This window comes from Rhinatrema bivittatum, chromosome 2 (genome assembly GCF_901001135.1).
Source record: "Rhinatrema bivittatum chromosome 2, aRhiBiv1.1, whole genome shotgun sequence".
Classification (NCBI taxonomy): domain Eukaryota; kingdom Metazoa; phylum Chordata; class Amphibia; order Gymnophiona; family Rhinatrematidae; genus Rhinatrema; species Rhinatrema bivittatum.
Genome location: NC_042616.1, coordinates 198710368 through 198737027, shown reverse-complemented (window position 1 = coordinate 198737027; position 26660 = coordinate 198710368).

Below are 26660 nucleotides of genomic sequence, written 5' to 3'. Positions count from 1 at the left end.
CACTGGCGGGAAACAGCCTAGAAAAGCATCCAAGTGGCGCGCGCGCATGCCTAGAAGCAGAGCGTCCATGGGAAGCTTACCGGCGGTGCGGCCCCCGCGGGGACGCCGCCAAACAGGGCACAAACCAGGCCTCCAGAAGCAAGAATAGGTCCAGGAGCACGGAGCTAAGGGTCTGGTCACGGTGCTCGCGGCCAGAACCGCAACATGTTCTCTCTACTTAGCGTGATTGCAGCTAGGTAGATAGTGCATCAAGCTAGCTAGAGAGAACATGGTACAAATCTACTCTTCTTTCCCCTTTCACCTCTCCAAATCACATTAAATCTTCACTGATTGTAACTGTACTGTTCATACATATCGGAAACTGATCCAATATTGCAAGTAGCGCCCAAAGAGTAGCAGATCGGTAAAAACACCAGGAATTCTTTATCATCACAAATCTTTACAAGCTGCCCGACTCAGGCCGAGTTATAAATAGAGATGTGCATTCGTTTATTATGAATTAGGCAATTTCAACAAAATGGATTTTCCCCGAGCTTCGGGGAAAATTCGTTTTTTGGGTTAGTGCCAGGGGAGGGGCACATTTATTAAAAAAAAAAAAAAAAAACCCACCTCAACCCTTACATTTTACTTTCTTACACACACACCCCCCCCCCCCCCCAACCATCCCAATCCCTCCCCAAGACTTACTAAAAATCCCTGGTGGTCCAGCAGAGGTCCGGAGCAATCTCCTGCACTCGGGCCTTTGGCTGCCAGTATTGCTCCTACCATGTGACAGGGGCTGACCAATGGCACTAGTAGCCCCTGTGACATTGTAAGGGCAAGGCTATCAGTGCCATTTTGAGTCATAGCAGGCCCAACAGCCTGACAGCATGGAGGGAGAGATCACTTGCGAGACCCTGCTGGACCACCAGGGACTTTTAGTAAGTCTTGGGGAGGGATCGGGATGGTGTAAGAAAATTAAATTTAAGGGTTGAGGTAGTTTTTTTCCCGATTCGTGTTTTTTTTTTAATTTATTTTTCTGGTTCCAGGTTCGGGTTCCAGTTTCGTTTTTGGCAAAAAATGATCCGTGGGAGTTTTCCCACGAAGCGCCAGAACCGAAACCTGACCCGAGCCAGAAAAACAAAGCTCATCTCTAATTATAAATATGAACAAATAAAAGTGACACATAAAAACATTTAAAATGTGCTGACATCAATATACAGAAATCAAATAATAAAAAAAATATATACAAATATATCACATAACAACTGACCAACTATTTGACAAGAAAAACAATAATACATTCCAAAAAGAAAAATGATACACGTATGAAATATGACAAATATAGCACAATGACTGATGACATAACATGATTTACCTATAATAGTAGTGTAGTTAAATAGGTCGATTCCTGAACACAAAGGAACCGATCTTAAATTTTACGCGCGCGGGGGGGGGGGGGGGTACATTTGTGCGCGCTACCCGGCGCACATAAATGTACGCCCGATTTTATAATTTGCGTGCGCTGCCGTGTGCATATTATAAAATCCAGGGTTGGCGCGCGCAAGGGGGTGCACACTTGTGCACCTTGCACGCGCCGAGCCCAATGGGAGCCCCGACGGCTTTCCCCGTTCCCTCCAAGGCCGTTCCGAAATCGGAGCGGCCTTGGAGGGAACTTTTTTTTGGATCCCCCCCACCTTTCCTTCCCTTCCCCTATCTAACCCACCCCCCGGCCCTACCTAAATCCCCCCCCCCCCACACCTTATTCGATGGAGTTACGACTGCCCCTGGCAAGTGTAACTTGTGCGCACCAGCAGGCTGCCGGTGTGTGAACCTCTGGCACAGCCAATGTGCTGGAGGGCTTGGGAATGCCCCCGGCCCCGCCCGGTACTGCCGCCCCACCCTCGACCCACCCATTTTCGAAAGCCCCAGGACATATGCACGTCCTGGGATTTGCATGTGCCACCGAGCCTATGCAAAATAGGCTCGGCGCGTGCAGGGGTAGGTTTTCAGGAGTTACGGGCGTATCTTACACCTATTGCATGCTTTAGGGCCATAACACCCTAACACATTTTGATAAATGACCCCCTAAGGGTGTTATTTATGCTATTGTATGTCCATGCAATCTTGTATACATTGGTCAGACTAAATGGATAATCAAATTGAATATAGAACATAAAAGTTACATCAGATCTAAGAAAGTACTCCCCCAGTGAATCACTGATTACAAAAATCACATTCCATTGATGATTTGAATCTTTTGTTATTCATCAGATTTATTTGAATCATGGTGGTGATATTTCTGTTAAATTGTTGCATTTGGTGTAGTGGTACATTTTTTCTTGGCACACAGAGAGTCCTAGCAGTTTAAATAACCAAACTGAATGGTTGACTTTTTGGTGAAGTTAAGTGTGTTTGACATTCCTTGATTCTCAGTGGTGACAAGAGTATTTATAGGAACAATATGTCATGGTATGTCGAACCATGGATGTGCTCATAGCATCTCGAGTGAGCTATCTCAGTAAGAACAGTAGATGAAAGGTAGGTGCTATTTTGTGGTTTCTATGCATTCAATAATAGGAGTACATTACATTTGACATAAGGTTTTTTGTAGTAATTAGAAAATTACTGTGATACAATTTTGATATCTTTTTGAGAATGAGCTATTCATTATTATATTTTGGTATTTTTCCTAGCATTTCAGTTAGTGGTATTTAGTTACTAATATCAGAAGATGGCCCCAAAAATGTGTTGAAGTCGTATAATATGGGTAGCCAGGACTGACTTTTCCCAGCACCCACCCTCTCACAAATCAATAACAAGCAATGCAGTCGATAACATGAACGAGACTTAGACAGGAGTGGGATCAAACAGGCCGCAACTTTATTGTACCACAATTAGGTGCCCGAGCCAGTACTTTACGTCAGCTGCCCTGCGCACCCGCCACCCGTCAGCAAGGTGCGCCGATGTTAACATTGCGTTGTACCCACTACCCCCGCCACCATCAGCAAGGGGTTGTGACCACCGGCTCCCGCCACTTGCAGCAAGGAGCCTTCCGCAGGACAACAGCACCAAATTGTCCTGCCCCTCGACACATTGCCTCTCAATTGGCTCGGGCGACCCCGCCTCCCCGGTTGCGACAACATTGGCTCATGTTCATATGGCTCAAGAAGAGCCATATGAACATGATAACTTAGCATATAAAATATAAACATGATAACTTGGCATAACTAGTGACGTGAGGGTGGGTGGGTGGGATGCGATCCCGGGAGCGTCGGCAGGCAAAGAGGGAGCTGCCGGCGCTCCCTGGGAACCTAATCGGCTGGGTTCCAGCCGATTGGTTCCCTTCCTTTCAGGGAGCCAATTGGGGCTCCCGGCCTGCCTCCCCGAGGACCGGATTTGTCCTCGGGGATAGCGGCCAATAAGCGGGCACGCTGGCGCGGGCATGCGCGCACAGCGGCCTGCTTTCCCCCCAGCAACCTCCCCCCCACCCTGGGTGCCGGCGCGGCGTGTGCCTGGCACCCAAATTATGCCCGGGCACCCCGATACTCCGTCGGGGTGCCCTTCTCTAATATGGGTAGCCAGGACTGACTTTTCCCAGCACCCACCCTCTCACAAATCAATAACAAGCAATGCAGTCGATAACATGAACGAGACTTAGACAGGAGTGGGATCAAACAGGCCGCAACTTTATTGTACCACAATTAGGAGCCCGAGCCAGTACTTTACGTCAGCTGCCCTGCGCACCCGCCACCCGTCAGCAAGGTGCGCCGATGTTAACATTGCGTTGTACCCACTACCCCCGCCACCATCAGCAAGGGGTTGTGACCACCGGCTCCCGCCACTTGCAGCAAGGAGCCTTCCGCAGGACAACAGCACCAAATTGTCCTGCCCCTCGACACATTGCCTCTCAATTGGCTAGGGCGACCCCGCCACTGGCACAGGATGGATCCATCCTGTGACCCCCAAAGATGCGGCCTAGGTCCCTAACGCAGCAGGGCTTCCAAGGCATCCTGAAATGAATTTAGGAACAAGTCCTGTCCTATGAAGGAAAGGTGAACCCCATCTGGTCGAAATAGCCCTTTTCCACATTCCCATGACCATTCGTGACGAATGTGACGACCACCGAATAGGGTTAGCCAGGCACCTATTTGCCTGTTTGCTTTGGCCCGGCAGCGTTTCCAAATCTTTCTATTCATTTCAGCAGGCCTTGGAATAATGTCTGACCAACAAATGATTGTAGATGGAAGCAAGGCCATAGCGGATGTCAAGTCCTTATGGGCCATTGTGATGAACTTGCGTCCGGACATCGCACCCCAGTCATTACCACCTAGGTGTATGATCAGGATTTGTGGTAGCCCGAATCGCACCAGGCTCCTCTGAAGGCAGGGAAGCAGCTCGTCCCAGCCCATGCCTCTGCGTCCCAGCCAAGGGATTGTCGCATTGTACTTTGTTAGGTCCAAGTGTGCCCCGTAAGGGCGCTCCTGGGCATGCTTGAAAGCCCACGTGACAAAGGAGTGTCCCACAATCCATATTCGACATCCCCGACTTCTATGACCTGAAAAGAGAGGGGTGTTAGTATGTTGCATCGTTTATGAGCGATCCGGGCGTATGTAGCCTTTGAAGGCGCCCGATTTCCAGCGCCCAATCCGCTGAATCACTCCTCCCGATAATCCGGCTTGCGCGGCTGAGGTCGCTGCCCCTACTCGGAAGGAATGTGTCCCGAAGCGGGACGCATCCACTCCGAGGTAAGTTAGGCACCTGCGTAGCACTGCTTCAAATTGAAATTTGGTAAGTGGTCTGCTATCCGAGTGGACCAGAAATCTTGATCCCTCCGCCGGGCGGAGTTCCGCAAAAGCCAAGTAGTTGGCCATGGGACAGGTCTTGCAGTTGGGAATGGCGCGAAGGACTACGTAGGATCCTTTCCCCATCTGATCTGTTTTAGAGCGCGGTATAAAAAGTATGATGGAATCCGTCTCTTGTGAGACGAACTGGGAGCGCAAGCCTGACGACTCCCAGCCTTTTGTGGCCCTGGCCACTAGTTCGCTGACCCGAAACGCGCCGAAGAATGCGAACACAAAAGCAACGCGAAACAAACGTGTTTCATATTCGGAACTACATATGTTTGCTAGACTGTCCCATAGTCTTAGCAGCATGCAATGGGTAATCGGATGTTTCCCCCCTGTCGCTCTTGTCTTATCTACCACGCGAGCACCTTCTTTCGCCCACCCTGACAATACTCGGCGTATCAAAAAGTGTCCGGCTGGGAAACCCCAGCCGTGAGCTCTCATGAAAAATGAAAAACCCATTAGTTGTCTCGCCACGGCTGCCCTTGTTGTCCCTTCCGCTTTTGCCACCTCTATGTAACGCATTGTGCCCCACTCCGAAACTGGTCCCCCACGCCACCCCCTTTTGGAGAAAAAGGACACCACCTTCTCAGCCCCTTTCACGTATGCGGACCACGTGGAGGGGGCTAGCGACAATTGTAGCAATCTCCAAGCCTCTGGATACCAAACTGCCAAAGGAAAGTAGGCACTGAAGCTCCCTGTGGATCCGCTTCTGGCGCGAGTTTCCGGAAGGTGTCCCACTTTGAACGAGAAAGAGAATCAGCCAAAGTGTTAGAATCTCCTGGCACGTGCCGTGCCCACACAGTCACATTTAATTCCATACAGCGAAGAATGAATTCCCGCAGTAAGTCAGATACTAACATGTTTTTGCTGCTCTCTTGTTGATAACCTCTACGACGCCTTGGTTGTCACACCAGGTTACTTTTCTGTTTTTGATCCGCTCTCCCCATAGTACGACCGCTACGACGATGGGGAAAAGCTCTAGGAAGTTGATGTTCCTGGTAGTACCGCACTGCACCCACTCCTCCGGCCACTGTGCCGCGCACCAAGTTCCTTGAAAGTACGCACCAAACCCGACTGATCCCACCGCGTCGGTAAACAGTTCTAAGTCGTGATTTGAAATGGCTTCGGACTGCCACAATAGAGTTCCATTGAAGCTGGACAGGAATCTGTTCCAGATAAACAAATCCTCCTGGATTCTCTTCGAGATTCGGATATGATGGAAACTTTTCTTAACTCCGGTCGTTGCAGCTGACAGCCGCCGCAAGAAGGCTCTTCCCATTGGGATAACTCTGCAGGCGAAGTTTAGGCTACCCACTAGAGATTGGATCTGCTTTAGTGTCAGTTTCTTTGCAGTCTGTGCTTGTGCAATTAGTCGCTTGAGTTCGTTCACTTTTCCTTCCGGTAACCGAGACAGCATGGATATGGAGTCTATTTCGATGCCCAAGAAAACCAGCCGCGTGGAGGGCCCAACTGTTTTGCTTTCTGCAATAGGTATACCAAACTCATTGGCAACCCTGTGAAAGCAATGCAATAGGTCTGCACAGTCTCTCGCTTGAGGATGACCGACGAATAGGAAGTCGTCTAAGTAGTGTACTATGTTTGTAGATCCAGATTCTTGTTCGAGCACCCAGTGTATGAAAGAGCTGAAAGCTTCGAAGAAGGCGCAAGTGATAGAGCATCCCATTGGTAGGCATTTGTCCACGAAGTAACCACCTTCGAATTGAAAACCCAGCAATGGAAAACTCTCTGGATGTATGGGTAGTAAACGGAAGGCTGACTCAATGTCTACCTTTGCCATCAATGCTCCTTGCCCGCATGTCTGCACCAGCCGCACCGCTGAGCTGAATGACTGGTATCTTACCGCTCAGAGCTCCTGGGGAATGAAGTCGTTGACCGATCCACCCTCTGGGAAGGACAAATTGTGGATGAGTCTAAACTTGCCTGTCTCTTTTTTAGGGATGACCGCGAGGGGGGAGAGTACCAGGCCCGGAAAAGGGGGCGTGTGGAAGGGTCCAGCAATACGTCCCAGCGCAATCTCTGCAGAAAGTTTTTCTTTGGCGATCTTGGACAGGCTGCGTGTAGAAGGGCAGTTTGCACCGCCCCCAACTCCGGCAGGGCCATTGAATGGGATAGCAAACCCATCTGAGAAACCTTTCAACAAGAATGCAGCTGACTCTGTATGCGGGTATTTAATCAGCCATGGCTTCAGTGCGTCGACTTGAACCGGCGTTGGTGCTCTGCTGAGGTCCTCATTTCTGAGATCCTTTTGGTGCTCCTCCCGGGGCATTGTTCCCTTCTCCTGAGTGCTTTGCGCATTTTGAGGCTGGATGACCTGCTCCGCAGTTGAGACAGCTGTGTCGGAACTTACATTCCGGGTAATTGCACGATGAGCGATTAAATCGCCAGCAGATGTCTGACGTGCCTGTTCCGGCTCTGCTGGAAGTTCCCGGAGTGGCGCTAGCACAAAAGGAACGCCCGCTCTTAACCATGTGAGTGCCCGCTGAGTTGCTTGGTGCATTGAAAGGGATCTTGGCATTCATCTGTGTCAACCAAAGACCCACATCTCTGGTGCGCCAAGAGAGGAATTTGTTCTCTTCCATCCGGTCTCTGAAGCGCTCGTCATAGTTAAGCCAGGACCAACCCTCGTAGTCCTTGCTGGCTGCCAATATCGTATCTGCGTATGCCAACATCGGGCCATACTGGGAGCTGTCATGACGGCCTATTACGCTGACCAGTCTCATGAACGCGCGTATCCAATTCAATACGTTCCGTGCCACTCTGTTCTTCTGTGTGCCTGGGAAGCGTTCGATTCCTCTCTTTTTTAACTTTTTCTCTCTGGTCCTCCTACCTTCGAGGAGGCAGAAGAGGTCGATATATTTCCTTTGTCTAATTTTCTTGCGCATCGCCTTGGGCACGTCCTCCCAAAGTTCTGATAAGGTATCTAATGCAGGGGCACCTCTGTTTTGCCCTTTATCCCCTTTTTCTGAGTCCCCACTGGAGGACGATCCAGAAGAACTGGAACTTGCTGAGGAAGAGGATGTAGAGGAATCGGAGGAGCTGGATCTAGCGTGCCTGCACTTGCGCTTGGCCTTATCCCGCTTCCTGGATTTATTTCTTATGCTGTGCTCTGATGCAACCCCTGCTGGCTGCGCTAAGCTTGCATTAGGTATGTAAGGATACAAGTTCTGCTGTGCCCTAGCTGTTAATGAGTTAGGTATCGCCACTTGTGGCCCTGCCCCGTTACCCGTCTCACCTCCGTTTTGGACCTCTCGTGCCGTGGATTCGGCCGCCAAAGTCGGATGTCTGGGGGTACCATCCCTCGTCGTCCTTTCGTTCTGTTCGATATCATAGTACCTCTCGCCCGATGTTGTTGGTCTCTGTGAATAGAAGGAAGCAACAGGCTCCGCACCCAGCGGGTCTGTCATTAAGGTGTTATCATGTGGTCGTGAAGTGTTTGTGTAGGCACCGCAACCTGGCTGTGATCCAGTGCCTCTACCCGATCCCGGAGGTGGATAGTAGTGAGGGAATGTTCCGGCTGGCCTGGATGGGTCGATGGGACCGCTGAGGAGGGGCGCCGATGCGCGCAGAGGGTCGAGACCGCTCCTTGCCCCTAATCCCGGAGTGGGCCACCGTTCCGAATAAAAGTAGACGTCATTTGGGGCGGGGACGTGAAGACTTTGCTGCAGGTGAACTCTGGAGACCGGACGCCACTCGCCCGAGTGGTCCGCAGTCGCTACGGTGTCCGTGATCGGCCTTGCCTGTCTGCTTGCTGGGGATCTGAGGTCGACTGGCTCCTCTTGTGACGGTCTGGTGTTCTCGCCGTGCGGCCCCGTCCTTGTGGAACTGCTGGTCATTCCAGTGTGCTCCAAATGACCACGGCTTACAGCACTTTGTCCGACGTAAGCGCCGCTTGCGGGATTGATAAGGCATCGTTCCCCCGTCTCAAGGGCATATGCTTCGTCTCTCGATGGTTCGATGGGGCCGGCTATGTCGTGGAATCGTCTACCGGTGACGTCGGTACCGCCTGGGGCAGTAGTGCGTTGAACGTTGGTCGCAGTTGTCGATGACAATGTCGCCAGATCGGTCTTTCTTTTTGTGCGCCCTCTTCCTCTTTTTGGGGCTGGTGGTTCAGTGATGTCCGACTCCTTTGGTCGAGTTGAGACCGATTTCTTGGACACGGACAGGTGGGGCTTGGCCTGGCGTCCCTTCCCGCGATGCTTCTGGACTATCGGTGACACGCCTGTTGTCTCTCCCGGTGCTACTGTGGCCTCCTCGGACTCCGCGTCGCGAAGGCAGGGATTGAGTGCCGTAACCTGGAGGTGTCCGTATCCTGGCTGGAATGCCTGTGGGAATGGGACCTCTGTCGCTTGGGGCTGATTCGCTGCCATCTCTAAGCGGAGTTGCGGCGTGGGGTTTTTCCGTCAGGGATCGATCGTAGAGGCGCTGTAAGCTGGCTGAAGCGGCGGCGATGGTGGCCGGGGCAAGGACAGCGATGCGATCCCGGGAGCGTCGGCATGCAAAGAGGGAGCTGCCGGCGCTCCCTGGGAACCTAATCGGCTGGGTTCCAGCCGATTGGTTCCCTTCCTTTCAGGGAGCCAATTGGGGCTCCCGGCCTGCCTCCCCGAGGACCGGATTCATCCTCGGGGATAGCGGCCAATAAGCGGGCATGCTGGTGCGGGCATGCGCGCACAGCGGCCCGCTTTCCCCCCAGCAACCTCCCCCCCACCCTGGGTGCCGGCGCGGCATGTGCCTGGCACCCACATTATGCCCGGGCACCCCGATACTCCGTCGGGGTGCCCTTCTCCAATAATTGCTCTTATTGAGCTGGATGTAAATCATTTAGATAAAATCATAATATAAGGTAGGATATATTTACAATAACTGGATTAAATATGTTTTACATATTCAATAGTTCAACAGCTATTTATTTTGTACATGTTCATAAGTTGAGTCATTTTCCCTGATGAAGCCTTGTTTAAGGCAAAACAAAGAATTCTTTGTTGGGAATTGTCTGCAATATTTTTTTGAAAAAGGCAGCAGTCAGTTTCAGTATTCTAGTGGACATTGTAATTATTAAAGAAGAATACAATTGAAGATGGGAATTGTCCTTAAAGGTCACAGTCAAGTTCAATACTCCAGTGAAGATTGCAAAAATAGTATCATCTCAGTGAAGACAATGGTAATTTTATATTAAATAAGTATACCGTTGTAGCCTTTATTGATACTTTTTCATGAGAATGGAGTTTTAATATTTTTTTTTTATAATTTTTTATTCAATTTTCAATAATCCAAAATTAGTATAGACAGTTTTCTTGCATGTAACATTAAACCATAACACAAGAGAAAGTTTTGAATAAAATCCTCATACAACAATTGAAGCTCTTGTATACCAGTGACAATACAATTTGCTTAGACAGGCAATGTAAAATAGACAACAAAAGCTCTTGAGAAGTAGAAAAGTTCCATAGGGATCAATGTATGTTTCTTATGACTAATATGGAGTTTTAATATTTTATTGAGTATTGTTAGTGGATCATGTAATGACATGAATGATTATGCAGATAGAATGATTGTTGATGTTGATTGGTGATAGTTCCTAATACTGTTTTAATTGTATTTTCATTTTCATTTCATGTGCTTTATCAATTATATTTAAGTATATTGATGTGTGTATATTAAGATGTATAATATTCACATTTATTATATTGTTAAGCTAATTGAAAAATGTTTGTATTTAAAATGTTATGCTTGTATTGATTAAATTTGCATTTTGAAGTATTTTGTATGATAATTATTCTCTCTGTATTTATAATATATTCATGTTGTGAGAGATTGTTTTTCCTTCATATACTTTTTGTCTCATATATACATACCAGTTCTCTCTCTTACATGCTGTCTTACTCTGACACAGACCGGCTGTCACTCTCACATACTCTCTCACATGCACAGGTTGTCACTCTCACATGCTCTCTCATACACATGCTGTCTCTCACATATTGTTTCTCACTTTCACACACACACACATGCACTCACTCTCACTGCCTTCCTCACACACACTCAGGCAAGCTCCAATTCATTCTTTCACACATACACCCCTGAAAGTTTCCACGGACCCCCAGGCAGGCTCCCATTCATTCTCACACACACACACACACACACACACACACACGTGCGCGTGCACACATACACACATACACACACACACACACACATACACAGTCAGACAGAACTCTAGGCAGGCACCCATTTTCATATATACACACTCACACAGACAGAACCCCAGGCAGGCACCCATTTTCCCACAGACCCCCCAGGCAGGTACCCATTCAGCTCAGCTCCCATACACACAGGAACTCCAAGACAGGCACCCACTCATATACATACACACACTGAAGGCAGTCCCCCTCTTTCTTTTGCTGGGATCCTCTTTCACTCCTCTACTGCATCTGTCACTGCTGCTGCATGGCTGTTGGGGAGGAACTGATCATTGCTACTGGCACTCAAGCCTGTTCTGCTGCCTCCTCTGTGCAGGCCCTGCACAGTATTAAAAATGTGCAGGGCTAGCACTTCCTTCAAGCTCATCTCATGCATCATGAGATCAGGATAGAGAAAGTGCTATTCTTGTGACTTTTTAATTCTGCATTGCCTACAGACGACAAGAAGGGCACACTTCTGTGCTCAGCTGCTGGTGGAATGGGATCCACTGGTGGATGCACGGCCTTTCTCTCTGTTATTTTTGCCATTGGTAGGATGGTGTCCATCTGCAGCTGCATGGGCCTCCCTATTGTGGCCAACAGTGCCCCTCTATGGTACTGCACCCGGGGTGGCAGTGCCCCCTCTGCCTCCCCTGTCAGTAGGCCACTGCTGCATGGGCAGGAAGGAGAAGGAGCACCTGTAGATTTGGTGACATATTCTGTGTTTCGGGTTGTGGTGGGTTGAGCTCCTCCATGGCCCTGCTGGTCTTCCTGCATGGGGGTAGAAAAGTTGTGCATGGCCACCAAAAAAGTTGTGCGCAGCCATGCACATGTGCAGCTTAGAGGGAACATTGGTCACAAGGGAGCATGCTCATGCTCAATAAAACTATTACTGAGCACTGAGAGCTGGTCCTTGTTGGTGCTGTCCAATGACATCACCCATGTGTTATGGGGAGATTCATGCCTGCTTGTTGGCAGAGAATAATAGAGGTATTTAAATTTGTAAAAGATATTTAATAGGGATGTGAATCGTTTTCCATATCGTCTTAACGATAGAAATCGTGTGGCAGGGCAAGAAAATCGTCTTAGGCACGATTTTTTAGTTAAAAAATCGTTAAAAATCGTTTTTTCCGATTAGTGCGCACTAACGGGAGTTAGTGCGCACTAACTGGGAGTTAGTGCGCACTAACTGAAAATGATACAATTTGACACTTTTCAGGTCAGTTAAGGTCAGTTTAGGAATGAATATGTATTCCTATTGGCTGCCCTCTTATTTATTCATGTTACCAAGTTTCCTACTGACAGTATATGGGGGATGGGAAATGGAAACAGTTGGTAGCTTGACAAAACAAGTAATGTGATCAGTCAATGTGACTAGAACTTGTGCCCTAACCCTGATACCAGGGGTATTGTGATCTTCCTGCACACAGTGCCCTATCCCTATTAATACCAGGAGTGTTGTGATCTTCCTGCACACAGTGCCCTATCCCTAATACCAGGGGTGTTGTGATCTTCCTGCACACAGTGCCCTATTCCTGATACTGGGGGTGTTGTGATCTTCCTGCACACAGTGCCCTATTCCTGATACCGGGGGTGTTGTGATCTTCTTGCACACATCCCGATATCAGGGATAGGGCACTGCATGCAGGAAGATCACAACACTCCTGGTATTAATAGGGATAGGGCACTGCATGCAGGAAGATCACAACACTCCTGGTATTAATAGGGATAGGGCACTGCATGCAGGAAGATCACAACACCCCTGGTATCAGGGATAGGGCACTGTGTGCAGGAAGATCACAATACCCCGGAGGAGTGAGGGTCAGGCAGCTCCCCCCTGTCTGTGAAGCCAGCCTCTCACTAGTAATGCAGGGAGGGAGCTGTCTCAGACTTCACCATCCTCCCCCCCCCCCCTCACCCACACACCATTCACTAGCTGGGACATGGGGGAAGTCAGGAGTGAGGGTCAGGCAGCTCCCCCCTGTCTGTGAAGCCAGCCTCTCACTAGTAATGCAGGGAGGGAGCTGTCTCAGACTTCACCATCCTCCCCCCCCCCCTCACCCACACACCATTCACTAGCTGGGACATGGGGGAAGTCAGGAGTGAGGGTCAGGCAGCTCCCCCCTGTCTGTGAAGCCAGCCTCTCACTAGTAATGCAGGGAGGGAGCTGTCTCAGACTTCACCATCCTCCACCCCCCTCACCCACACACCATTCACTAGCTGGGACATGGGGGAAGTCAGGAGTGAGGGTCAGGAAGCTCCCCCCTGTCTGTGAAGCCAGCCTCTCACTAGTAATGCAGGGAGGGAGCTGTCTCAGACTTCACCATCCTCCCCCCCCCCCCTCACCCACACACCATTCACTAGCTGGGACATGGGGGAAGTCAGGAGTGAGGGTCAGGCAGCTCCCCCCTGTCTGTGAAGCCAGCCTCTCACTAGTAATGCAGGGAGGGAGCTGTCTCAGACTGGTATCAGGGTTAGGGCACTGTGTGCAGGAAGATCACAACACTCCTGGTATTAATAGGGATAGGGCACTGTAAGAGATGACTGTAGTAGATTGAATAAAGATCTGATGTTTCTGCTCTCCTCACACCAAACAAAAACAACACACAAGCAGAGAAGCCCTTCTTACAAAGCTGAGCTAGTGAGTTAAGTAGGAGGAAAAGTAAACATACTGGTGCCAGTGTGGCTACTTAAAAAATACACTTACCAACAATCAATTACATATATTTGAACTGTGTACAGTTCCAGCCAGGACCACCTTTCTAAAATGCACAGTGATTGGCAAATTCAACATGCACTAGCATTTCAGGTGCCTGCTAACAAAAATAATAAACAAACAAGTTCTAGTCACGTGAGTGCTGATCATTACATTACTTTTTTTGTCAAGCTTCCAACTGTTTCCATTTCACATCCCCCCAACCATATTGGTAACATCAATAGATAAGAGCACAGCCAGCCAATAGGAATACATACATACATATTCATTCCTAAGTGACCTTTACTGACCTGGGAAGTGTGAACACTTTGTTTCATTTTCTGTTGGTGTTCGTTAGTTTCCAGTTCCATTTCCCATCCCCCCAACCATCACCTCAGTGGTAACCTTGGTAATATCAATAGATAAGAGGGCAGCCAGCCAATAGGAACACATATTTATTCCTAACTGACCTTCAGTGACCTGGAAAGTGTTTATTTGTATCATTTTCAGTTAGTGCGCACTAAATCGAGTTAGTGCGCACTAACGGGGAGTTAGTGCGCACTAACACGATTTAACGATTTTTAACGATAAATCGTTAGAATTTCTATTGTATCGTGTTCTATAACGATTTAAGACGATATAAACATTATCGGACGATAATTTTAATCGTTGAAAAACGATTCACATCCCTAATATTTAATACACAAATAAACCATTTTCAATACAAAGGAAGTTGTACAAAACTTAAGAGGATAGACTCAGGAAAAATGACAGGAAATATGTTTTTTATTGAATGGGTAGAAGATGCCTAGAATGCCTAGAATGTGGTAGAGGCTAAAAAGGTAACCGATTTCAAAAAGGCATAGAATAAACTGAAAGGATAGCAGAAGCATAAACTAGTGGCACCACAGTCTTTAGGGGGTAACAAATAGGGGTAACTTGTGCACTAGTTACTATGTTACATAGATGAAACAAGCAGAAAGTATAACATGTGAACCACATTCAGATTTGCTTAAACATTGAAATCCATGACAAATAAGTCTGCTGATGTGTGGATTTTGTTGAATTTTATGACTTTATGTAACCTTTTACATATTTAACTGAAAGCGATAGGGGTGAATCTTGTCCTTCTCAATTCATTATTTATTAAAGTTGGTGCTTGCGCTGGACCATTAACTTGATTGCAACACGAAGTGTTATAGCAGAGGACATACACGGTTTTAACCTCCTGTCCAGAAGGGCTGGTTGGATGCAGATGTGTTGTATCCATAAAAGGTCAAAGGCAATCTGATGAGCTCCACTGAAAGCAGAAAAAATATACATTAGAAATGGCAATCTATGGTGGCTATCACCTAGAACTGTAGTCTGTGAAGAAAATCCTGTCCTTTACCCTCATTAGACCTCCTGCCTATGACTTGTAGAGGCAGCAGAACACATTAAAAAAAATATTACTTCTCGATACATGAGATTACCAAAGACTTCTATTAAAATGAGCAGGTCTAGTGAACTTTCTGAAATATCTCGTAAAGACTATTGCAAAGGTTTATAGGAAGCCTTAATTGTCCACAGCAAAATCAGTTCAAAATAGTCAAAGAAAATGGATATAAATAGAAATAAAATCTGCAAGGCTTTCATTTTGCTTTTTTTATTCCATCAGGGTTTTTTTTGTTCCTGCTGTTTTGCTAACCCTTACTTAGTTTTACTTAGGGCTTGACATTCAGTGATATGATTAGAAATTGTGCTTAAAATATGCCATTTCCTGCGTGCCTGAAAGCACACTAGGAACCCTTCTCCTAATTAAATTACATAATTATGTTTTGGGTCCCTCCTGATGTTCTTGTGGGCATACTTTTGCACTCCCAATCTTCCTTTTTTTTTTTTTTTTTTGCTTATTCAAACCCTAATGGCATGCCTGGGCGAGGCGTTGTGAGGCTTGTCTTCAGCCTTAGTCATTTTGGACAGCAGGGGTAGATGCAAAGGCAGCATCCCTCTTCCCTCTCTCCCCACGCTGCCTCTTTCATTATTTCTGCTCCATACGCCTGTCCCACAAATTCATTTGGGTTCACTTTTGACCTAGAAATTGCTCATATGCCGCTTCTACTTTCTAAGAGCTACAAATCAAACATTGCTATTTATTTATTTAGATTTACTTCATGTCCTTTTATTGATAGCTCAGAATGAGTTATATTCAGGTATAGCAGATATTTCCCTATCCACAGAGGGCTTACAATCTTAGGGGGGGGGGGTTCTATTTACCAAAGGTTTTCTCCCATTTTGTGTCTATGGGAAAAACTGCTTAATAAACAGGGCTAGAGGTTTGTACCTGAAGCAATGGAGGGTGTAGTGACTTGTCTAAGGTTATCAGGGGTCAAAACTTTGAAACCAACTAGCATTACCAGTCTATCAGATCGATGTCTGGTTTAGGCTTGAATTTCCCAAGTCTATCATTTGCCAGCTCAGTTCAGGGTCAAATAAATCCAGAATGTTAGGTTTATCCGCCAAGGTTCAGGTTCCGCTAGCTTTATATTCTTTCCAAAGGATCATAAAGTACTGCCAATTTTTTTTTCTTTATTTTTATTGAATTTCTACATTATAACACAATAATCTCTTACTACAGAAGAAAGATGTAATGAGAAACTAATTTTAAAAATGCACAAAAGAAACAACCATAAAATGCATCTATGAAGTCCCCTAGAGAAGGCAGATCCAAATGTTCCAAGCTTGAACAAAACAGCACTGGAAAAAGGAAAAAGAAAACTCAAAAAGCAGGGAAAGTCAGCATATAATATACATAGCAGGATAACACAGCGATAACCACTAGGAACCCTGAGGAGATTTCTTGAGGTCCAAAAAAATAACGCAATTGAGAAGGCTCAGGGAAAACACATTTAACATTGTTCAATTGGATAACACATTTACGAGGAAATTGAATCAGAACAGAGGCCCCCAAGGCCAGAACTTTAGAACAGATGGCAACATTTTTTATTCTATAGGCCTGCGTGGTCCATGAAAGGTCAGGAAAAAGGCAAACCTTCTGGCCATGGAATAGGGTAGCTTAGTCCCTAAAAAAAAAAAAAAAAAAAAAAAGCTTCATATCTCTTCAGTATGCAGTGATCCATCTAGGGCACCAATAGAATTCAAAACAGCAACATTATCACCCTCTTGATTACTAACCAAGTCTTGATCACTATTTCCAAATAATGGCAGGAAAAAAATGAGAGAGAAAGGAGCCCTCCCAATGCTCCATACTGCGTCGCTATGGGCAGCAAAGCTTCTCCTCCAATCCCTCCGGGAGGGGAGCGGTGCAGAATTCACTGCTGCTTCAAGACTAAGAATTACTTCAATGTCCAGCTGATTGGGAGCTTGCTCCTCTCCAACCACAGACTACTCATCGGATGCCCCATCAGCTGCTGAAGCCAGGAAACCAGTGATACACATCTGCCAAAAGATTTCACTCCAGGAGAGACTGGAGGAATGATTCAGACTTTTCCTCTTCTCTTGACTATGATGCAGGTAACTAAAAATGCAGGGATGTGGTATCAATGGAAAAAGGTAGAAAGGAAATAAAACTCCCTAGTCCACCATCTTAGATCTTCTCCAGTAATGCCATTTTAGACACCACCCACACATATATAATACATTGTAGTAAAGTAAGAATATGATGTTCTCCAGTTGCATTTTTAATACATCCTTTAAGGAAGTGTTCCAGGGTCAGGAGTGGTATTTGTGTTATGTGAAAATGCCATACCACACATAGAGGCTAAGTTTCAAAGAACTGTGCTTGGTTCTATATATGTGCTTGTATGGATGCATGGAGATCTACAAAAGTATTTTATAATCCACATGTATCAGATATGTGCATATTATAAAATGCACATATGTGTATTTATGCATACATACATGCAATGCATTGAAAGCGAGTATTTCAATGCATTGAACACAGGCACTTTTCCTTCCAATTTAAAAATGTACATGCATATATTTTCCATGTGAAAAAAAGTAGAACTTGCTTCCATTAAACTTGATTTATGCACAGAAGTCAGTATATTTTAAAACATGCATGAGTAATTAAAATTATCAGTTTTCCAATTCCTCCACCAGTTTGCCCATTCCTTCTCCAGGTCATCGAGACTCAACTTGTTCTTCAACTCGAACTCCCCAGAATTCACCCAACCCTGCCATTCAGCTACTAGTACACAATAAACAAGCACAATAGCAGTTATGCAAGATAATTAGCCAGTGAAAATTATGCAAGCTGCCCAATGCATGTAAGTGTCTTATAAAATAATGTCTTACGTGTGTGACTATTGGCCCCACCCCAGAACCCCTTAGACCTCCCCTTACACACATATATGTGCATGTGATTGTGAAACATAAAGTACACACTTGCATTTGTTTATAAAATAGCAATTATGTGAGTACCAGCTACTTATGTGCATATATGCTAATTGTATGCATATAAATGCTTTGAAAATTCCAATACTGTACAACAATTAGAGCAATAAAGTGTTAAACTAGCAATGCTAGCTAAAGTTTTTAAAATATTAACTTGGTTATATTGCTTCTTTTTATTTTATTTATATATATCCTTTCTGTTGGAAAGGTGGACTCCTGAGCTGAGACGTAGTTGGACCCACTTATAAGTGGGTCCAACTTTGCTCCTCGACCCCATCATCAGGAGGTGGATGCAGGTGAAGTGGAGACCCAACTGGACCTTCAACTATACCAGCCCATGTTGCCTGCAGGTTGAGCCCTTGGGTACCAGGGCCTAAGTCCTGCCGTCCAAGGTACTTAGGTATGGGTCTCCAGTTGAAGACAATCCAATGAAGACAGAAGGCAGAAGTGAAGTCAGATGTACCAGTGGTCGGGGCCGGCAGCAGGCAATGGAATTCAAGAACAGGCCAGAAATCAGGGCAGGCAGCTAAGGTGAAGAGATGGTAGGCAGGCAGGAGGTCAGGATGGGCAGCAGAAGCAAAATCCAGAGATGAGTCAAGTCAGGAACTAGAAGAGCAAGCCGAAAGGATGAGGAGCTGGAACGGAAGCAGGAGTGGAAGCAGGATATGGAGAGGAGCAGGAACACAGGACAAGGAACTGGAACGGGCCAGAACAGGAACGAAGCGCAACTCATACTCACAAGGGAGCAGGACCTGTTGCTGATGCGAGGGAGAGATGGCAAGGCAAGGTATTTATACCTGCCTTGCCTGACGTCATCACTTTGGGCCATGGGGAACTTCCCCACCACTGGCCCTTTAAACAGAAGGGAATGGCGTGTGCATGTGCCTGGAGGGTCCTCAGTCAGCAGTAGCGGCATCAGGAAATGCAGGAAGCGTTGAAGCAGGCCGCGCCTGCTGAGGTCGGTGTCGAGGATGGAGGCCAGCTGTAAAATGGGCAGAAGCGAGCATTCTGGTCCCCAAGGTGAGGGAACCGGCTGTGTGGGTCTATAGCCGGGGCACCTAACAGTACCCCCTCCTCTACACCCCCTCCCAGAAGGTCCAGGTTTCTTGGGATGGGTGTGGTGGAAGTGCTGGAGTAGAGTCTTATCCAAAATGTTGGAGGCAGCTCCCAAGTATTCTCATCAAGGTGAAGCCTTTCTAAGAGATTAGATAATCCCATCTCTTATGGTGATGCTTTGCATCCAATATCTCCTTCACTTGATAGATCTGGTCCTCCTCCTCCAACAGATCCTTTGGTTCAGGGAGCTTCCGATGTGGCCAGGACTGGACCAAGGGTTTAAGGAGGGACACATGAAAGAAATTGTGAATCTTCAGGGACGAGGGTAATCGCAGTCGATAGGTAACTGGTCCAAAGCGTTCGCTGTTTGAGAAAGGGCCGATATATCGAGGAGCTAACCTCATAGAAGGTACCCTAAGGAGAATGTGGTGACTGCTTAGCCACACTCTATCTCCAGAATGAAAGAGGGGTGCTGCACACCAGTGCTTGTCGGCCGCCTTCTTAGCTTTTGCTGCTGCCTGCTGGAGTCTCCTTTGAGTATGGTGCCATAGTCCCTGAAGTTCCTGGGCAGAGAGCTGGGCAGCTGGAGAGGGTACCGAGAGGGGCAATGGGAGTGGTGGTATAGGTTGTCTCCCATATACAATAAGGAATTTAGAGGAACCGGTAAAGAATGGTGAGAAAACACGGCCCAGGGGAGAAGGGTGGCCCAGTTGTCCTTTCGGTCGTTCACAAAGGAGCGGATAAAGGTCTTCAGAGTTTGATTTGTGCATTCGGCCTGGCCGTTGCCCTGGGGATGATAGGCCGTGGTGAAGTCCAGCTGCATGCCGAATTTCCTGCACAGGGAACATCAGAAATTTGCAGTAAACTGAACTCCACGATTGGAAGCGATATGTTGCGGAAGCCCATGAAGACAAAAGATATGCTGGGTAAACAGTTTAGCCAGTTCGGGAGTAGATGGGAGACTAGGGAGTGCTGTGAAGTGGACCATCTTCGAAAACCTGTCAGTGATGACCCAGGTAATGCAGAGGCAGGTCCACCACAAAGTTTGCAGATAGATGGGTCCATGGATCCCTGGGGGCTGGCAGTGGCTGTACTAGGCCCCAGGGTTGCCCTGCCAGAGGTTTTTGTTGGCACAAATAGGGCAAGAGTCCACATAGGCCTTGTTATCCTTTTCCACACTCAGCCACCAGTAATAGCGCTGCAACAACGACAGGGTACGAGCTCTTCCTGGGTGTCCTGCAGTGAGAGAATTGTGAACCCACTTTAGGACCCTCTGCCAGAGCCATAGGGGAAACACAGTTTTCCTCGGAGGGATGGGTTGAACTGAGGCTAGAAGTACTGGTGTCAGATCTATGATGTAATTCGGAACCTCGGGCTCATCCTCTGTCTTGAAAGCTTTTGAGAGTGCATCAGCCCAGATGTTCTTGGATGCTGGTTTGTACCAGAGGGTGAAATCAAAGCGGCTAAACAACAGTGACCAGTGGGCCTGGCAAGGATTTAAATGCTTGGCATGGTGGAGGTATGCCAGGTTCTTGTAATCCATGTATACTGTGATAGTATGCTGAGCACCCTCTACCCATTGTCGTCACTCTTCAAATGCCATCTTGATGGCAAGCAGTTCCTTGTCTCCTATGCTGCAATTCTTCTCAGCTGAGGAGAACTTATGTGAGAAGAAGGAGCATAGTAGTAAGGCCCCCTTATCCGAGCACTGGCTTATCACAGCCCCTACAGCCGCAGATGAGGCATCCACCTCCATAACAAATGGGTGAGAGGGATCTGGGTGTCGCAGGCATGTGTCTTGTAAAAAGTCTTGCTTCAATTCATAGAATGCTGCTACCATCTCAGGTGGCCATCGTTTAGGTTTGGCACCTCTCCTGGTGATAGCAGTGAGAGGTGCAACGATGTGTGAATACTGTGGAACAAAGTGCCTGTAAAAGTTGGTGAACTCTAAAAAACGTTGCAAGGCTCGAAGTCCGGAAGGTTGTGGCCACTTCTGTATGCAGGCAACCTTCTCAGGATCATGTGGAATCTGGTGCTGGAGATGGTATTCCCCAAGAAGGGGAGAGAGTCTCACTCAACAAGGCACTTCTTAAGTTTGGCATACAGCTTGTGAATTCAGAGACACTGGAGAAATCGCTTAACCTCCTGTCGATGGGAATGGAGGTCTTGGGTATAGATAAGGACATCATCAAGATATACTGTGACGCTGGTGTGTAGAAGATCATGGAAAATCTCATTCATTAAGAGCTGGAAGACCGCCCGAGCGTACAGAGGCTGAAGAGCATCACTAAGTACTCATAGTAGCCGTCTCTGGTGTTGAACTCCGTCTTCCATTCATCACCTGGCCTAATGTGGACCAGATTATAAGCCCCCCAGAGGTCTAGTTTCATGAATACTTTGGCCCTTTGTAGCCGATCCAGCAATTCCGGGATGAGCTGTAAGGGATACCAGTCCCTCTTGGTGACTGCTTTGAAGCCCTGGTAGTCGATGCAGGGCCAGAGTGACCTGTCCTTTTTAGCCACAAAAAAAAAGCGGCTGGAGAGGTAGAGTGCCAAATAAAGCCTCTCTCCAAGTTCTCTTGAATGTACTGCATCATGGCCTTGGTTTCGGAGAGCAACAAAGGACACACCCGTCCTAAGGAGGCATAGTACCCAGAAGCAGGTGTATAATGCAGTCGAATGGACGGTGTTCAGGAAGGGTCTTGGCTCTTTCCTTAGGCGGTAAGGGCAGGGGGGTCGTAGTTAGTAGCATCTCAGGACATTGTATCTTACGACAGCAAGTGGCTTGGCAGCGTTGTCCCCAGGAAACCAACTGCAAGGTCTCCCAGTCAATGGAGGGAGAGTGCATTTGTAGCCATGGTAGGCCCAGCACCACCGGATGGATTGCCTTCTCAAGGACAAATAAAGAGAGGTCTTCTACATGGAGAATTCCAGTCCGCAAGCGCACCAGGGATGTGATCAGGGTGATCCGACCAGGCAATGGGTCCCTATGGATAGAGGAGATTATTAGAGGCGGATCTCTGGGCAGTATGGTCAAAGCTAGCTGCTTAACCAGGTCCAACAGGATAAAATTCCCTCCGGCGCTGGAGTCGATCAGTGACAAGGTGGTGAAGGTGCCGTGGGACAGGACGAAGGTAATGGGTACCATGCATTGGGAAGTAGGATTGACACAGCCCAGGGTCAACTCCCCACTGACACCTAGGCTCGGGAGTTTCCCGACCTCTCCAGGCACTGTGCCAGCATGTGGCCCTTCACAGCACAATAAAGGCAGAGCCCCAGTGGGTGCCTCTGTTGCTTCTCCTCCAGCGAGAGGTGGCTCTGGTCTAACTGCATGGATTCTTTGTGGCACGTCTGACCAGGCTCCACCGGAGAGGGAGACGTCATGGGCAGAGAGAAAGATGGTGCCAGGGCCATGGGCCTGCGGGGTTTCCGGACCTTACAGAGGTGCTGCTGGAGACACTGGTCTATCCGACCAGAGAGGTCAATAAGAACTTCCAAGTCCTCCAGAAGTTTCCCGAGCAGCCAGCTCGGCTTTTATCCTTGAAGACAAGCCCACCAAGAAAATACTCCTAAGGCTATCCTCTCGCCAACCTAACTCAGAAGCCAGGGTACGGAATTCAACCGCATATTCTTCCAAGGTCCTGGAGCCCTGGCGGAGGTGGAGCAGGTCCGAAGCAGCAGTGGTTTTCCGACCGGGTTTGTCCAAGACCTGTTTAAATGCATGCACAAAGTGCTGTAGATCCTGTAGTAAGGGATCTCCCTACTCCCACAGGGAAGAGGCCCAGGCCAGGGCATCACCGTCCAGGAGTGAGAGGATAAATGTGGTCTTGATAGTGTCACTGCTGAACTGAGCTGGTTGCAGGGAGAATTGTATGAAGCAGTGGTTTAGGAAACCACAACATGGCTGGGGATCACTGGCATTACATGGCGATGCTGGAAGATGAAGAGCCACGGTCGAGGCTGGAGGAGTCAGTGCTACTGAAGCACTGACTTTGGTGGAAGAAAAGGCATTCAGCCGAGTTACCAAGTGCTCAACTGTAGCCGCTAGCATGTCCAGACATTGTTGCTGCTGCTGAAACCTCTGGGCCAGACCAGGAATAGCCTGTAGGCTGTACAGGTCCGCCAGGTCCATGCCTCAGCAAACTGTTGGAAAGGTGGACCCCTGAGCCGAGATGAAATTGCCCCGCCCCACCCCCACCCCATAGGCCCTTGTCTTCGGGAGGTGGATGTAGGTGAAGTGGAGACCCAACTGGACCTTCACCTATACCAGCCCACGTTCCCCGCAGGTTGAGTCCTTGGGTACCGGGATTGGCAGGACTTAGGCGCGGGTCTCCAAATGAAGACAATCCAATGAAGACAGAAGGCAGAAGTAAAGTCAAACATACCAGTGGTCAGGGCCAACAGCAGGCAAGGGAATCCAAGAACAGGCCAGAAGTCAGGGCAGGTGGTTATGGCAAAGAGACGGTAGGCAGGTAGGAGGTTAGGACAGGCAGCAGTTGAAGCAAAATCCAGAGACAAGCCGAGTCAGGAACCAGAAGAGCAAGCCAAGAGGATGAGGAGCTGGAACGGAAGCAGGGGTGGAAGCAGGATACGTAGGGGAGCAGGAACTGGAGCAAGAACACAGGACAAAGAACTGGAAAGGACTGGAGCAGAAATGTAGTGCAACTCACACTCACAAGGGAGCAGGACCTGTTGCTGAGACGAGGGAGAGATGACAAGGCAGGGTATTTATACCTGCCTTGCCTGACGTCATCACTCTGGGCCGCCGCTGGCCCTTTAAACAGAAGGGAATGGTGTGCGCGTGCACCTGGAGGAACCTTGGACAGCTGCAGTGGTGTCAGGAGATGCAGGGAGCGTGGAAGCAGGCCGTGCCCACTGAGGTCAGTGTCGGGGATGGAGGCTAGCCGCGATCGGGGCAGGGAACCGACTGCGCAAGACTGCGGCCAGGGCACCTTACACTTTCATTTTGGTTCTATGTTTAATTTCTTCTATTTTGTACAGATATTTAAATATTGGATCTGCATCTTATATGGCTATGCCCTCGGTATATTTTGGCTCTCAAAAATGAAATTCTCCTTTATTTAATGTACATACACTGGTAAGCAAATCAACTTTGTTCAAGAATGTATGGGATAAACACAGGGGATCTCTAAGGGAGTGGTAGGAATTGTAAAACTGAATTAGTTGGATGGATTGGCAGACTAGATAGGCCATATGGTCTTTTTCTGCTGTCACATTTCTAAATTTGTATGAATGGTTTTTGGATGTTATGGAACACACTGACTCATTGTTTTTGTTTGCATATAGAAACATTCTGTAATCTCCATGCTTTCAGCGCAATACTTATTATTCTGCCGTGTTCTGCTTGAGCCCCCTTGAAAAAGCTAGCTAGCAAAACACAACCCGTACTGGAGGACGTACCATTAAACATTTATTTGCTTAAATGAGGAAAGTTATATTGTTTGTTTTTATTGCTTAAATGAGGAGTGGAATTACTTTGAATGTATATATGGACATATGGGAACATAACTTACACATTGTTTTGGGAAAATAGCCTTTTGAGTAACTGCAATCTTTTATACATATAGATATAGATATATATAACGGACCCTATGGTTACATTACCAGTAAGCCCTGAGTGAGCCTTTATTTTAGATAGAACAGCATAAGTTAGTGAAGGGGGAGGTTACTATTCAAATACAGCCCCTCCCTTTGAGGGTGCTGGATTGGCCGTCCCCCCCTGGGAAGGGCTTTTAAGCAGCTCTCTATAGAGAGCCTATGCTCAACCCTTTTGGGTTTGTTTGGAGTTAAGAGGTAGCAAGACGTTTTCTTGAATTGGATTTTCAGGCCCAATCAGAGGAACTGGGCTCCCTCAGCCTGGGGATCCTGATCGTGGTCGGGAGGGCGTTCCTTCCAGTCCACTCTCTGGCTCGTTGGGATTCCCCTCTGGATTGTCTTCAGGTTTATCACATTCTATTTTGTAGGAATCCTGGTGGGACTCCTGGCCATTGCTTGGGAAGAGGCAGCAGGGAACTCTCTCCCTGGGAGTTCCAGGCTAGGGAAGATCTGCCCTTCTCCATGTCAGTGAGGACAGAGGAAGGTGGTGACCTGGTGCCAGGACCATTCTAGTGGTACTTTCATTTAAATAGGAAGATAATTTGGTTTTGTGACCAGGTGGAAGAGTTTTGGCAGCTATTGTTCCTAGGAAGAGCCTTCCCATCAGGGATCCAGAGGACAAGGAAAGGCAGAGGAAACTAATCAAATTGTGAATAAAACTTTTTTAATATTCTTGAGGATACCCACTTGGAGTCTTTGCCCCTAAGGAAAGAGAGAAATTTTAAACTCTTTGTGCCAAGACTGTTTGCCCACCTTGGGTCCAGGGTTGGAGGGGTATCCCTGTCACACTAAGGGGGTACCTTGTCCACCTGGGGTCTTCATTATTCCACCCCCTGGAGGTTGGAGATACCCGGGACCCCACAAGGAAAACTTCTGCACAGAATGAGAGGAGAAACAGTCATCAAGTCACTATCCTGTGGTGCTAAGGACTAAGTTGTTTGTGCCAATACTCATTTGCTTACCATCAGTAAACTTTTGGTTTGGACACTGGAGTGATTTTTTGGCACATGTAGCCCACAGGAGAAACCAGAAATGAGGTACTCCTCTCCTCTGGATATAAAGAGTTACCAACTACCTTTAGCACTCGGCGCCCTGAAAGGAAGATCTTTCCCCCCATTCAGCAAACAACTCAAACCTGGGCAAAAAAAAGACAGTGCTCAAACTAGCCAGGGTTCCAGCCCAGAAGAGCCACACTCAAATTCTTTTATGACCCCACCAGTGTGCAGCCCACTGCATCTGGGAAGATGGGGCATGGAGGAGTGCAGGGTGTGGAGAGCATGGGGTTGGACTTAGAAACAGCTGTTTTACAACTTTCTAGATTTTGCTGTGAGTTTGAAAAAAATGGAGAACATGTCCTCCATAGACAGTAATGGCCTAAAGATGGGTCACTGTCCTTGCCTATGGGGGAGGAGTTGAACTTGAAATCGCTCATGCCACTTACCCTGGGCTGGTGTCAGCTATGGCAGCATAGGGGGAGTTGAAATCTGCCCTCTTTGAGCCTGGTGACATCAGTAGAGAGGTGGTGCCAGTGATGTCTGATGTGGAGGGGGCTAGAGTTCATGATGACATCTGATTCGCTGAGAAGGTGCCTGCCTGAGCCGTCAGAGATGATGTGCTTTGTAGGACTGACATTGCCATTCTGGAAGGAGAGGGCAAAGCTTTGGTTGATGGGGGAGGCAAGAAGGGCTGTTTCTCTGAGCACCCAACCAAAGAAACATTTAATATTTGTATCAGATTTGTATTCCCTGGCTGATAACTATCTTTTCGTTTGACCAGCTAAAGGATTCATTTGATTTGCCAGCTTCCCACTTCTATGCATATCTTCAAGTCAGGTACTATGTGACCTCCATTTTAAGCCAGTCACCAACTTTTATGG